This window comes from Cupressus sempervirens, chromosome 8 (assembly GCF_028749045.1).
Source record: "Cupressus sempervirens isolate cs-2001-9-10 chromosome 8, ASM2874904v1, whole genome shotgun sequence".
Lineage (NCBI taxonomy): Eukaryota > Viridiplantae > Streptophyta > Pinopsida > Cupressales > Cupressaceae > Cupressus > Cupressus sempervirens.
This window is the reverse complement of record NC_143125.1, coordinates 560,441,185-560,456,319: the sequence shown is the minus strand read 5'-3', so window position 1 is coordinate 560,456,319 and position 15,135 is coordinate 560,441,185. Positions and strand designations below refer to the sequence as shown.

The window sequence follows — 15,135 nt, the reverse complement described above, 5'->3', positions numbered from 1 at the left end:
CTAAGCTAGGATATCATTCAACATGGAGACATTAGAGGAAAGGAGGCAAAGGTTGTGGGTAGACTAGGGATGGATATGTTGGGGGAGCATGATGCACCAAATCAACTTGGGATACTAAATAAGTGTGTCACTAAGGGATCTACCCTGTGAAGCAATAAATAATCACTTCTTATGGCAAATAAAGTTTTTGTAGGAGATTCATAAATTGGTGAAACTAAGGGAATGAGTATCAAAAGACAAGCATAAGGAGTGGTGGAAGGTTTTATAGGCATCATCAAACCACTAGGTCATGGGACAAGTATTCCATCAACCAGATCTAGGAGTGCTAGGAAAGGAGTGGTAAGGGATAGAGAGGAGACTCGACTCCTAAATTGTGGTAGCTAGTGAGTGAAACATGGTGACACCTGACTATGATCTATGAAGCTAGCGGGGGCAAAGGAATCTTCTCAAATAGAAAATGAAGAGGCCTTGATCGCTATATTCAAAACAAAAATGGGCAAGGGGGTGGTTCTAAGTAGGATGACTAGAGATGGGTGGTAGAGGGTGGGAAGAAATGCAAACTGAAAGGCTAAGGAGGGCATGATCCACCAGGGGAAGATGAGAGATAGTAAAGTTGTGGATTGAGGGGAGGAAAGAAGCAATAATGAGGATATAACCAACCACACTTGCACTGCCACTATGAGACCAAAACATAAAAAACTTAGAACCTAGGAGGCAAGAAAGGTCATTCAGAATCACCAGATTAGAGGTCCCACAAAGGTGGAGAAGGTAGTGACCATAGCAAGTTAGTGGTCCACTATGATCCTTGGCCAATTGCTAAAGCCCCATACTAGTAGGATCCCTCTTAGTGGTACAAATCAAGTCGGACCCACAGTCCTATTGGGGGGTCTAGAGATCTTTTGTCCATGCATTAAAGTCTCCTAAGATGATGACATCACCCATAACCCAAAACTTGGAGATGCTCTCAAATAGGTTTGTAAAAGGGTTCCCGTCTTCAACCCTGTGAATGGCATAAGGTGAGGAAGTTGGAAAAATGTAACAAACAAAAATGAAGATATTTGTCTGACGACAACTAGTGCCATCATCTAGGATCGACATAAATTTGGCCTAAGATTCGAAAGAACCAATGTGGTTGTATTGAATAGATCATCTCTAATCAAACAAGCAACCCCACTGGAATCATGCACATGACCTGAAGTGTAGACCTCCTCTCTAAAAACTAAAAGCCATTGATATCCTATGTAACTTGGAAGGGGCTAAGAAGGACTCTCATGAGTCTCAGTAACAACCAACAAATCAACATACCCAACTGCATCATGAAGTAAGCCTGGAAAAGACCACAGGGAGCCATTGCCATTTGAAAAGTTGACAAGTAGAGAGCCAGTGGAGGGCTTAGACTTGCCCAACTGTTGGTGCTCAAACTATCATTTGGCTTGGATATGTCTCTCATCCCAACCCTTGGGAGGTGAGTCACAAATAACTTCTTTTAGATGCCTTATTACTATCCATTTCCCATTACTCCTTGCTTCTACCACAAGACTCCTAGAGCACTTTAGTTCAGCTACCTATGATTTTGTGAGGTCCTCATAAAGAAATATCTTTGTAAGAAGAAGGATGAGCTTCTTATTTTCTCTAAGAGCTTGTAGTCGATTAGCTAGTGAGAGAAACCTAATAAAAAGGGTGTCATTATGTCCAAACCATCCTTTGTCTAATGTAATATCGGAAATACCCAGTTGCTCGCTAAGAAATGAGTAGCTTGTGGAAAGAAGATCAATGGAGGATGAAGGAAGACCTCTAACTTGAAGGTTGAGTTCTTTGCAGTGTGTAACCCGATCCTCTGCTAACTTCTCTTGGACAAATTTTTCAACCTCGAGCACAGGCATAGTGCTAGAGTGTTTGCAAGTGGAGGCCAAGTTTTAATTTGCTGCTTTGTTTTAGTCAAAAGAGATGTTTGGTTATTAACAATCTTGGTCTGCTTGTCCTTGAGGTTTTCCATATCCCCGAAGTCTTCAATAATGGAGCTGATATCTTTTGTAATGCTTGTTGTTTGTGTGGTAAAAGTTTCAAAGAGGTCTTGGATGCATGAAGAATTAGCCACAACCTACTAGTTCAAATCATTTAATGATTGAGATAGGGAGTGAATAGTGTCTTGGAGAGTTTGATTCATTGATTCGTACTTCTACAACTACACTAAGAGACCTTGGGAAACTACTGAGAGAGAAAGAGTTGTGACTTTTAGAGTTGCATTATCCTTCTCCAATAATGTCAAGCGGTCAACTATTTTTTGTAGTGTTACAAGATTGGGTGGGGGTTCCATGATTCAAAATAGTACTACACAGTATATGAATAAACAAAACTAAAGTGTATATTAATAAACAAAAGTAAATACTATACTCAACATTCTATCAAATAGTTCACATACAATCTTATTTTGTGGTAGATAATCTACGGACTTGAACCTGCACATGGTGTCATAGCATCAAATAATGACATCTCCATACCCAGTCTCCTTGTCTGTTCACTGCAGATCCCCATAGCTAGGTCAAATTTTACAGCTATGGTAAACTTAGAGAGGGGTTTCTGGCATTGAATAAGTTCCACTAGAACAAGAAAACAAATTTTTTTGATAGTTTTACGGAGGGTTGGGAAACTAGAAGTGCTCTGTAAAAAAAGGTCGGTCGGGAGGTGCTAAGATTTCTTAGCGGCCAAAAAAACTAGTCCCGAGTATCAGACAAAAGGCATGGTTAAGGAAAAACCCCCATTAAAAACTACAGCTACAAAGAAACACTATCATTTCAAAACTTTTTTTTGTGTATTAATAACTTTGTTCTAGCGAAAAGTTTGTTATTGTACTAATAACAACAAGGCAAATCCTATTTTTATGGTAGTGGAGTTGCGGCATTTGGAAACCCTAAAAGAGTTGATAAAGAATAGTCCAGATGCTATCAAGGAACCAAATGGCTATGGAATGAACATGCTGCACTTAGTTACCCAAGTTAGTCAAGTCAAACATTATCTAAGGTGGATGACACAAAGAGTCTTGTTCAAAATCTCATTTAAAAGACACCAAGGAATTAGTATGAACAAACCATTTCCATTGCTCCTATGAATACATTGTCTCCCTTGCTGATTTGCAAAATATTAAGATCATGATGGAAGACACGAAACCAACTTTACTTGCATATGGTGAAAAATAAACATGTGGCTATTACAATTACTGATAAGACTTTATCTACATCCAAGGAAACAATGGAAAAGTTTGAAGAGCTTACCTATAAGCTTAAATTAACTATATATTCAAACAGTAATACCTAAAACACATTATTTGAAGTGGAAGATCAATTTTACATGGATTAACAACTAAAGAAGAAGAGGATAGAGAAAATGCTAATAAAATCAAGCTTGCAATCAAAGAACTTTATAACATAGAGGAATCTTTTGAAATAGTCCATTGTCTCAAGAAAATAGAAAATCGAAGTTTGGATCAGCAAAAGGATAGGGTTGAGCATGAGGATGATAATAGTTTTTAGTTTGTTATTTCATTGTTTGAGATGGATGCTGGCTTTTTGTTTGATTGTCCACCTTTTAAGTTGGAAGATGGAATATTTCTTGATTTTAGTGATATGGCAAGGATTTTGGATCTGAGTGAACTTGCATTTGTGACTTATCGACCCAAGATTAGAATTAGGCAAGACTAAAGAGTTGGCACCAGTGTCCACATTTTAATCTACCTATATAGGACTTTGGTGCCTTCTGTGGACATGGTCTAGCAAGCTTCTCTGGCCCACCAAAATTTTGCAATTGGATTTGGATGGTAGAGGTCAGTTGGTCATTGATGAAATCCTTTCAATCATTTCTACTTGCTCATATCCCTTGTGTATGCAGAACTATTTCATGATGCCAACTACTTGATGGAAATATTGTCATTGGTGTTAAAAGAATTGGTAAAGACATGTTTGAAGATAGTCTTGAATATATAGGAGATCATATTGTATAGATGAAAGGTTAGAGATTTAAAGAAGATGGGAAAAGCATTAGGAGAGAACAAATACACGGAGTTATCATGAATATCATATAGCAGCAATACATCTATATAGTGAACATCACATAGCAAGATAATGATATGTATATATTGTTGGAAGATTAATTTCATATTGTCATTTGCCCTTGGAGCCAAATGCCCAGCTACCACGTGATGGATTGTAGAACGTTTAGAAAATTGAATGTAGGTAGGTGAGTTTTTCAAATCTAGAAATGAGAGGGAACTCATTTTTCCAGTAAGACAAAAGGAATGATCTAATTCATTTGACCATATATAGAGTTAAAGAGAGAAATTGTAGAGAAGAGCAAAGAAGGAAGAAGAAAGAAAGTGATCAGCAGATCTAGTTGTGCAGAGGACAGAAGGAAGCTTGTTTTGTGTGTGCAGTTGCATGTGTTTCTTTGCTAGTCATTCTATAAGTTTATGTTTGTTGAATTCACCCTATGAAGTAGTGATTGCTCTAGGCACTATTGTATGTAGCCATCAGAGTTGTAAGTTTAAAGTTTTACTTGTTTGAAGATTTAGGGTTATTCTAAGTTTTTTAGTTGAAGCCAAATGCTCCTAGATTTTGTAATGTTTTTAATCAAAGTTGAATAGAAAATAAGTAGGCATATTTGAATCTATTGCTCTTCTTCTATTTGTTGCATTTGAGAAGTTTAATGTTGAATGTTTCAAGCTTTGGCTCTTTGGTTTTAATTGTGGAAACATTCACGTTGTAAATCTATCACTCGATCTGATCTTTGTCTATGTTGAAACTTTGTAGTTTAAGCTGAGCTCACTCGACACCCACTATTACCAAGCTCCACCCTACATTGGTGACTGAGCTCACTCGGCATCCATTTTTTTCAAGTTTTCCTTCATGTGTCGAGCTCACTCGATGCCTTCTTGCCACATAGATCCTTCACATGTAGAGCAAAAATTAGCACTCGACAATAGTTATAGCCGAGAAATTTTTTTGAGTTGTGATTAACTTTTCACATGGTATCAGATCTTTGAGGCCCCACATCCATAGTGAGTTAGGGATTTTTTTTTTTTGGGATATTTGACATGGCATTAGATGTAGGAAAGATATGGTAATAGCCAACATCCTTTAATGGAAAAAATTATTATACATGTGCAAAGAAGATGAAAACCATAATGGTTTCAAATGATTTATGGGAGTTTGTGATAAATGGGTTCAATGATGTGACTGACCCAACTTAGTATGCTGATCCCACAAATCCACAAAAGACTTAGTTGAAAGAGTCAAGGAGAAAAGATGCTAAGGCATTAACTCTGATTGAGGCAGCTATGATAGAGATAGGTTTCCCCAAGATTGCAGCAACAAATTATGCAAAGGAAGCATGGGATATCCTTGAGACAAACTTCAAGGGAACGTATAAGGTTAGAGTAGTGAAGCTATAGATGATCATAAGAGAGTTCGAGAACCTTCAGATGAGGGACAATGAACCTATTGTAGAGTTTAGCTCACAAATCTCCACTTTGATAAACTAACTCAAATCAATTGGAGAAGACTATGATGAGAAGAGAATAGTAGAGAGGATATTGATGAGTTTACCTCTAAAATATGACAATCTTGTCATGACCATAGAGGTGGCTAAGGACCTTACCACATTGACCATGGAGGAGTTGATGGGAACTCTTCAAACCCATGAGCACTGGATAAACAGGTCAGCTACTACTTCCCAAAAATAGTCTTTCAAGGCTTAAGAGAATTCAAGGGGCAGGGGGAGAGGAAGAAATGGCTCTGGTAGAGGTTCAATAAGTAGAGGTTGTGTAAGGAATGGTCAAAGTAATATTAGTGTAGAAAGCTCAGGACAAGCAAGCAATTAAGAGGGAGCAAGCACCTCTCAAAACAACTCTAGAGGAGGTAAGAATAATTACAACTCCAATAAGAGTAATGTTGAATACTACTACTCTCATAAGTATGGACATTATGCAAGTGAATGCTAGAAGAAATAGGGTGATCAGTCAAAGAAAAATGCTAATGTGGCTGATGTGAACATGGGAAATGCAAACAATCCCACAGCCTTCATCATGTGTAACATTGGTTAAGAAGGAAGCCCTAAGGTATGGTACTTGGATAGCGGATGTAACAACCACATGAGTGGTAATAAAAGTTTATTTTATTTCATTGATAAGACTTTTAAGTCTGAAATTAAAATGGGAAATAATGGAACTATTCCCATAGTGGACAAAGGATCTATTATGGTCCAAACCAAGCAAAGTGAGAAGAAGGAAATAAAAAATGTGTATTTTGCCCCTGGTATGAAGCACAACTTGATGAGTGTTGGAGAACTCATTCAAAATGGATATAAAGTACTGTTGAAAAATGACAAGTGTGTCATTCATGAGAAGGATGGGAGTAATAGATTACTTACAGCAGTCCAAATGACAAAGAACCGGATGTTTCTGTTGAGGATAGAGAAATGTTTCTCTTCTCAAGTCAGTTTTGCACCTCCCAAGCATGCATGTGCAGCAGTACACTAGCAATCAGCTCTTAGAAGCATGATTGAAGACCCCTCAATGCTTTGGCATCTCAGGTATGGACATCTTGGCTTTGCTGGTTTAAATTTGTTATTCAAGAAAAGAATGGTAGATGGTTTTCCAAGCATTGTAAATTCATATGACAAGTGTGAGACTTGCATATTGGGTAAGCAACATAGGCTTCCCTTTAATTCTAGAAATTCTAGAAGGGCTAGAGCACCATTAGAATTGGTGCATTCAAATTTGGTAGGCCCTATGCAAACTACTTCTATTGGGGGGAGTACTTATTTTATGACATTCATAGATGATTTTAGTCATAGGATATGGGTGTATTTTTTGAAGAATAAATTTGAAGCTTTTGACAAATTTATAGAATTTAAAGCCTTGGTTGAGAAAGAATGTGGACACTATATTAAGGTCCTTAGATCAGATAGAGGAGGGGATTATTCCTCCAATATGTTTGTAAACTTTTGTAGGAAAAATGGAATCAAGAAAGAGCTTACAACCAGTTATACTCTGTAGAAAAATGGACTAGTTGAGAGGAAAAATAGGACCATTGTTGAAATGGAAAGAAGCATGATGAAAGAAAAAGGACTCCCAACTGAATACTGGGGAGAGCATGTAGCAAAAACAATATTCTTGATCAATAGGTATCCAACAAAATTAGTTTGTGACAAGATACCTCTTGAGGCTTGGTCAAGGGGCAGATGGACAGTTGAGTACTTGAGAGTGTTTAGATGTGTAGCATATGCACACGTGCCTAAGGAACAAAGGAAAAAGCTGAATGAAAAAAGTGTTAAGTGCATCTTCATAGGGTACAACTTAGAATCAAAGGCCTATAGGCTATATGATCCAATTAACAAGAAGATCATCATTTCAAGAGATGTGAAGTTTCTTTAAAATCAGTCATGGGATGGCTCGGTAGATGAGTCCTAAAGTACTTCAAGTAAAGTGCCTACCATTGAAGAGGAAGAGGATGATATTGGTGATCAGCAAGGAGTAGCAAATATGGATTGTAGACAAAGGAAAAAAGGGAAGCAGCCTTTAACATGTTGAGCAATAACTCCAAGCACTTCAAGACAGCCCTGGGTTAGTATGCAAAATAGTAGCAACAAAAATACTGAGCATTCAGATCCCACTCTCACCTCCCTATTGCCAAGGAAGACCAAGATTATAAGGGAGATATAACAAGATGAAAGGTGTGAAGAAGATTATGATGAGAGTGTAAATTTTGCATTATTTTCTCACAGTGATCCAATTTATTTTGAGGAAGCTGTAAATGAGGAGAAATGGTGTAATTCCATGGATGAGGAAATAGATGCTATTGAAAGGAATGAGACATGGGAGTTAACTACTTTACCTCCCAAGAAAGAAGTAATTGGAGTGAAATGGGTATACAAGATCAAGTGCAATGTTAAAGGAAAAATAGATAGGCATAAGGCACCTTTGGTGGTCAAGGGGTACAAACATTAATATGGCAGAGATTATGATGAGACATATGCCCTAGTTACAAGGATGGAAATTGTACATGTTTTCATAGCAATTGCAGCCCAACACAAATGTAGAAAATATCAAATGGATGTGAAGTCTACCTTGCTAATTGGTGTATTGAAAGAAGAAGTTTATGTGGAGTAACCACTTGGTTATGAAGTTGGAGGTGAAGAACACAAGGTGTATAGATTGAAGAGAGTTCTATATGGCTCAAACAAGCTCCATGGGCATGGTATAGAAGGATTGACTCATATTTGATGAGAAATGGCTTTAGCAAAAGTGATGGTGAGCCCACACTTTACATCAAGGTAGCAAATTGTAATGTGTTGATTGTTTTCTTGTATGTTGATGATTTAATATTCACTAGAAATGATAATTTTCCAATTGGTGAGTTCAAAGAGGCTATGAAAAATAAATTTGAAATGACAGACCTAGGTCTCTTGAAGTATTTTCTAGGCATAGAAGTAAAACAAATGCATGATGGCATCTTCATCTCTTAAGAAAAATATGCAATGCAAAATAGTAAGGCAACCCCAACACCAACAACAGTAGGCCTGAAGTTGAGCAAGGAAGATTGCAGCAAAAGCGTGAATCCAACACTATACAAGAGTATGGTTGGAAGTTTGATGTATTTGACTACAACTCGGCTAGACATAATGCATGCAGTAAATCTAATTTCTAGATTTATGGAAACACCAAAGGGTTCCCATTGGCAGGAACGAAAGAGGATCTCAAGGTATGTGAATGGTACCAAGGGATTTGGGGTTTTGTATACTACAAAAAGTGAATTCAAGTTGATTGGTTACACAGATAGTGATTGGGCTAGAAGTCTAGATGATAGGAAGAGCACTTCCAGATACATGTTTCATATGGGATCAGGTGCAATTTCATGGGCATTCAAGAAGCAACCTATTATTGCTCAATCTAAAATAGAGGTTGAATACATAGTAGTAAATGTAGCAACATGTCAAGCTATTTGGTTAAGAAGGATCTTGATAGATTTGAATGAAATCCTAGACTAGCTAGCATTGGGGGAGTTGGGTGTGATAGCTCTAGTCATATTCAATTTCTATTTTCTATTTACAAGTGTTACCATAAAAATAATCTCATGAAAGCCCTTGCTATCTTGGTTGTAGTGGAATAGTCTTGTCAACAATGTTGGAGAAGAATTATCTTTGAGACTGACTCGCAAGTGGTTCTAAATTTATTGAATAGATGAAACCTTGTGGATGTGTATTGGCATCTAACATTGGTTATTCAATAGATCACTCAATTATGCAATTCTCTAGATTTTGTGTCTTTTATGTATATCCCTCGAGAGTGGAATGGTGTGGCTGATTGCTTGGCTAAATGGGCCTCCAAATATGCGCTAGATTGGAACATTGTTGATCATAGGATGCTCTCCACTAACTTATCTCATAAGCTGGGTCAACTTATTGAACATGATAATGCTCTTTAGTGTTCTTGGTTTCCTCTATTGTTCTGTTCTCTTTGGTATTCAATAAAAGGGTGACTACAAGAAGTTGGGTCGCAATTATGCGAAAGTCAGATCTGCGAAATTGTACTTCTCAAAAATGGGTACCCAATTTTTTAAAAATCGAGTACTCATTATTAAAATTATGCTTCAGGCCACCTGAGCCAAATTTTAAAAATTAGGTACCTGATATTTAAAATGGATCAGGTGCCCGAGCCGCTTAACTATCAGGCACTTGCCTTTTTAAGAATCGGGTACCCGATTTGTAAAAGTTTATATAAGCACTTTTTTGGCATTTTTGAGGTCATTTTCATGACCTCAAAAATGGGAGCTCGATTAGAGATGCATAAAGGAGCCCATTTTTCAGCCCTATCGACTACTCCCTTGCTACTAGTTTTCGATACACAGGTATTTTAATATGTTTTATACTATTTTACTTTATTTTTTTCAATTTTCAATTTAATATGTATGTTAATTTATTATTTTTTCACTTTTAATGTGTATGTAAAATTGTAAATTTACATTGTTAATGAACTTAAATGTTTAAATATTTGTATTTGTTAATTAAAATATAGTTTCGTAAATATTTATTTAAAAAATTATTATTTTAGATGTTTTGAAATGTATTTATTACAATGTTGAATGATTAGATTAGATGTAAATTTATTGTTTAAACATGTAATTTTACAAATAAATATAACCTCGACCTAAAACCATATAACCTCGCCCTTATTTTAACTATAACCTCGACCAAAATTCATTGTTTAAACTATAATCTCGACCTAACCATATAAATAAAACCCTAAACATATATAAAATACTTAATCACATAATAGCCCGCCAAGGGATCCAAACAAAAAACTTATAGTATTTAAAATGATTTTACTTCAATTGTATTTTACTTTGTTTCACGGATTGAAAATGGATGATGTAAACTATTTTATAAATGTATATTCTTTCAGCCTTTCATACCCTGTGACATGTACAGTGGATGATTGTGCATTCTGAATTAATTTGCCAAGTGGCATTCGAAACAAATGTATATAAATTATTTAAATGGATTGCACTGAAGTAGTTAATATGAACTTTCATGTGGATGTGTTATTTATTTTGCTTTTAGTAGTTTATAATTATTTAAAAATGAAATGTAAATGTGCTCATTAATGAATGCAATCTCTTATGTTTTTTATAAATGGAAATTATTGTATGTATGTTATTGCTTGCTTAGTAAAAATTTTGATTAGTTCTTTGGATCCCTTGGCTGGGCGTCATTTAGGATTAGTTCTATAATGTCAATTTGTAAATTGAATTTAACTCTAATCATAACCCTTGCTATCATCTTAACCTAAGTAATCTTAATTTTCTAAAACCTACACCAGGTAATATATAAATAATTAAATAACTTTCCTATCTTACCTTGAGTACTAATTTTATAAATGTCAAACCCTAAGATTGAAAGGTAACCCTAGCCCTTAACTAATTAATATTATACTTATAAACCAAATTGAATTAAACCATGATTATAAACCTAATTATATATCCCAACTTAAGAGTAGAAACCTTGAATTTAACCTTAAAAATCCTATCCCCAACCATTAACCAAATTGAACCATTACCCTAGAAGATTGAACCAAGTTAAACGTTGACCTTAAGACTAAACCAAATCAGCCTAAACTAGAACTCAATAATATATTGAACACTTTAAAAAAAAATTCAAACCTAACTTTTTTGAATTAATGTTGGTTTTTAATCTAAAAGCTCTAACTATAATTCTATATCTAAAACCAAATTTAGCACTTTAAAACTTAATTCAATTTATTAACTCTTGTCCTAATTGAAACCTAAGCATGTAAACCTAATCAAACAATACAAACCAAATTGAACCCTAATCCTAAAACTAATTAAACATTGATATCAAGATCTCAAAATGATACATGATAAAAAAATTAGAAGAGACTTGAACGAATCAGACATCTAATTAAGTAACCCTCCCTGACCATCAAGAGGTGGAGGTGTCCACATCAGTGCGAGTAGGAGCCCAGACTAGACCCTTGGATGGGTAGCCTAAATGTTTATTACCTTTGCAGAATGGAAGGCCACATAACAAAATATTGCCTTATTCTATAAAAAGAAATACCCACCCCCTAATGATATATATAGTAAGATCTTTTTCCTAAGTTTACTATCAATTTTTTTGGTTAGAAGATGATGATAGTTCAAAATGATTTAGAAGATAGGGATAAAATGAGAACCATCATTCCTAGAATGAAGATGCATTATTCCAAGTGATAAACCCATTTCTATCACAAATCAACTCCTCCATCCAAAAAATTAGTAATGAGAAATCCTTACATCAAGTAATCAATGGAGGGCTCATAAAATTGATCAAGTGATCAATAGAGGGCTCATAAAATCCCTAGGTCAAGTAATCAATTGATCCCAAAGGGGAGATATGAATCTCATTAAAAATTAGAGACAGGACACTCCTAAATGCGTATCATACAAAATAATTATTGCCAAGGTCTTAGCCTCTACACTGGAAGATATCCTACCCAATATCATTAACCCTACACAAAAGTGTTTTGTTAAGGATATTTATGCATATTGGAGAACTTGATAACATATTGGAAGACTTTGTATTGAGAAACATTTCTAGGATAGAGTGTAGGCATGCTCAATTAATTGATTATGAAAATGTCTACAAAAGGGTGGAATGGAGTTTCACTATGATGATGTTGCAAGCCCTCCATCCAATATTAAATGTCAAATGGTGTCCTCTCTTATGATTGGTGTCAAAGTTTTAGTAAAGAAATTAATGGGATTAGATCATAAGTTTTAGGACTCTCTAGATCAATTATTAAAGGGTGTCCTCTTGCATCCTCTTTATTTTTTATTGTTGAACATTGACTCATTACATTATCTCCTTAGAGATAACTAGTTGTCTCTAAAGTTAGAGGATCTACTCTCCAAATAATTAATAAGTATCTAATGTACATAGTTTTTTGATAATATATTTGTATTCTTTTTAAGCTAGAAGAGTGAAACATGAGTCATTTAATGATCAAATTGGACCTCTTTTATTTGTATTGGGTAGTAAGATTTATGTCTCTACATCTATCTTATTGGGGCTAAATATTGAGTCCCCTACCTTGTGTGGTAAATATGGTATTGGATGGAGATTTCATAATTAAGTGGTTAGGTACCTAGGGATTCCGTTCGTAGTAAACCCTAACATATAAATGAAATGTGTCTTTATATCAATAAGAAAATCTTTAGAAAACTCAACATCTAGAACTCTAATTATCTCACTTTGGTTGGTAGAATTCAAGTATGTTAAAAGATTCTCTCCTTGAATATTGGGTGTAAGTTTTTCTTCTTCCTGCTCATTTTATTTAAATCAATTTGGTCTTCTATATAAATCTATTAGGACCATTTTGTGGATAGCCAAGGGATTACTTTGGCAATAAAATGGATAGTCAAAGCTTTGTAAGGTAATGAATTATGGATTATGATTAGAATTAGGATTATTATATGGTTAGGGATAGGGTTCACATGTAAATTAGTTCATTACCTAACATGATCTACACTTATAGTTTGCATTAAAAAGCGGATAATAGTTAGGATTCAAACTACAATCATAAATATTTTTTAATCAAATCATAATTCTATCTCTAAGCTTTCATTAGATAATTGTAACCTTAACTCTCTTCTTAGGACCATAATAAATATCCAATACAGGTACATATAATTTTAACTAAAATCATAATCCTGGGTAATTTCCCTAAAATTAAAGGATCACAATCATTATAATAATCTTAAGCTTAGCCAACATGAAAATTGTTAACATAACAAAATTGTAAACCATAACCTTGTCATGATCTTAACCTTGTTTCATCCTGAGACATGAAAATGTATAATCCATAATGAGTTCATACTTAAAAATTTAGTATTTAATGTTTAATTTGACTTAAGTGTTTAACTTTATTTATTTAATTGATATGATTTTAATAAAGATATGCACGTTTATATAGATCTAGTTCATAAAATTTAAATTTAAATTTTACTAAATAGTAATTTTGTCATGTATTATGTTGTGATGTATTTTTGATGTGTTTTATGTTTTATGTTGTTTAAATATATATGCAGATTATATTTGATGGACCCACCGCCACCCCCTCCCCCTCCCATACCTCCACCTCCACCTCTACCCACACCTCCACCACCCACGGCAGATGAGCTCCGCGAGACCATGAGGCATAACCTCAATGACCTCATGAGTGATATAGAGGCTATCCGACATGAGAGGCACCCCCCGCAAGGCATGGTTGAATCCATTCATCATTTTGATTTAGACATCAATTCATTTAGATCATGGAGGGAAAGCATGTGTGCCTTCTACTCTGATGGCTTATCATACAAAGAGGTTTATAACCTGCATATAGGTAAAGGAAATTTTCAACATTATTTTGTAAACCCTAATATGGGTGAACCAATTAGTGAGAAGAATCCTCACATTTCCATTAGGTGGTGTACACATCTGCGCATAGCAACACATTTTTGGGAGCGGTGGTGGATGGTATTTGACCATCCACCACACACTAACCATGAGGTACCCATGTACTTCCTTAGGAATTTATGGGTTGAGTTTGAGTTGGATTTGAAACCCAACTATTTTGATATGAAAGCATTTCAGGGGGTTGGTAGAGGGATGCCTCAGGATAGGCCTGGGGCAAAGCTGAGTGACAAAACAAGAAACCATAGGTGAGCTGAGCCCCTTGTACCTCTTCCTGCGCCTGTTGTGCCTGCTCCTCACCATCATCATGCAATTTCATCTGCTTTTACCCATTTGAGTGCCCTTTCGGGCAATTTAGTATAGTAGTGGACACAGGTGGTACATGCTCCTCCATTTGGACATGTTTGTACGAGCTATGGAGGCATATGCATAGGCCCCCAGGGCGATCCTAGTGTAGCACACGATGGCCATTATGCTAAGGGTGCAAATTTTGATGATGATGTATACACTACCTGCGGTGATGCTAGTGACAAGATAGACGCGTCATTATTTGTTGACCTCATGCAGCAGGGAGAGCCTGGAGAGAGTCAAGAGCAACAGGTAAAATTTTAATTTAATATAAATATAAAGTGCAAATAATTCTTTACTTTCTATATACATGTGTAATTGTATTAACTATATTAATTTGTACTTTTCAAATAACAGAGGATGGATGACACCGTTCCTCCTAGGAGGCAGTATAGTCTTTTTTTGAGACCTATGGATGTTGGCTTCCCTTATACGATATGCACTTTGAATTAAACTGTAAAAATGTACATTCAAATTTGAATTTAATAACATGTGCTCATATGTTATTTTTAATTGATTTTGTAGGGATTGTCTGCATCTACAAATACTGATGTTAGTACAATTCCTACTCCAGTTACCACTGAGGCACAGCCTCAAATACATGCGGTATGAACTTTTGACTCAAGACAAATAATTTGTATTATTTTTATGTATGTACATTATTATTAACTTATAATCTGAACAATTTTGACTCACATGTATATATATTTTATGTGTTTTGATTTTACGAATGGGAGCATGGATATCATACTCATCCATACAGGCCTCGGTATAGTCTATTTT

At 35.4% G+C, this 15,135-nt stretch overlaps 1 pseudogene; it reads left to right on the top strand.

The window, feature by feature from the left end:
• The window catches only part of LOC149543642 (histidine biosynthesis bifunctional protein hisIE, chloroplastic-like), a 207,860-nt pseudogene that overhangs the window by 158,354 nt on the left and 34,371 nt on the right, over nt 1-15,135 (top strand).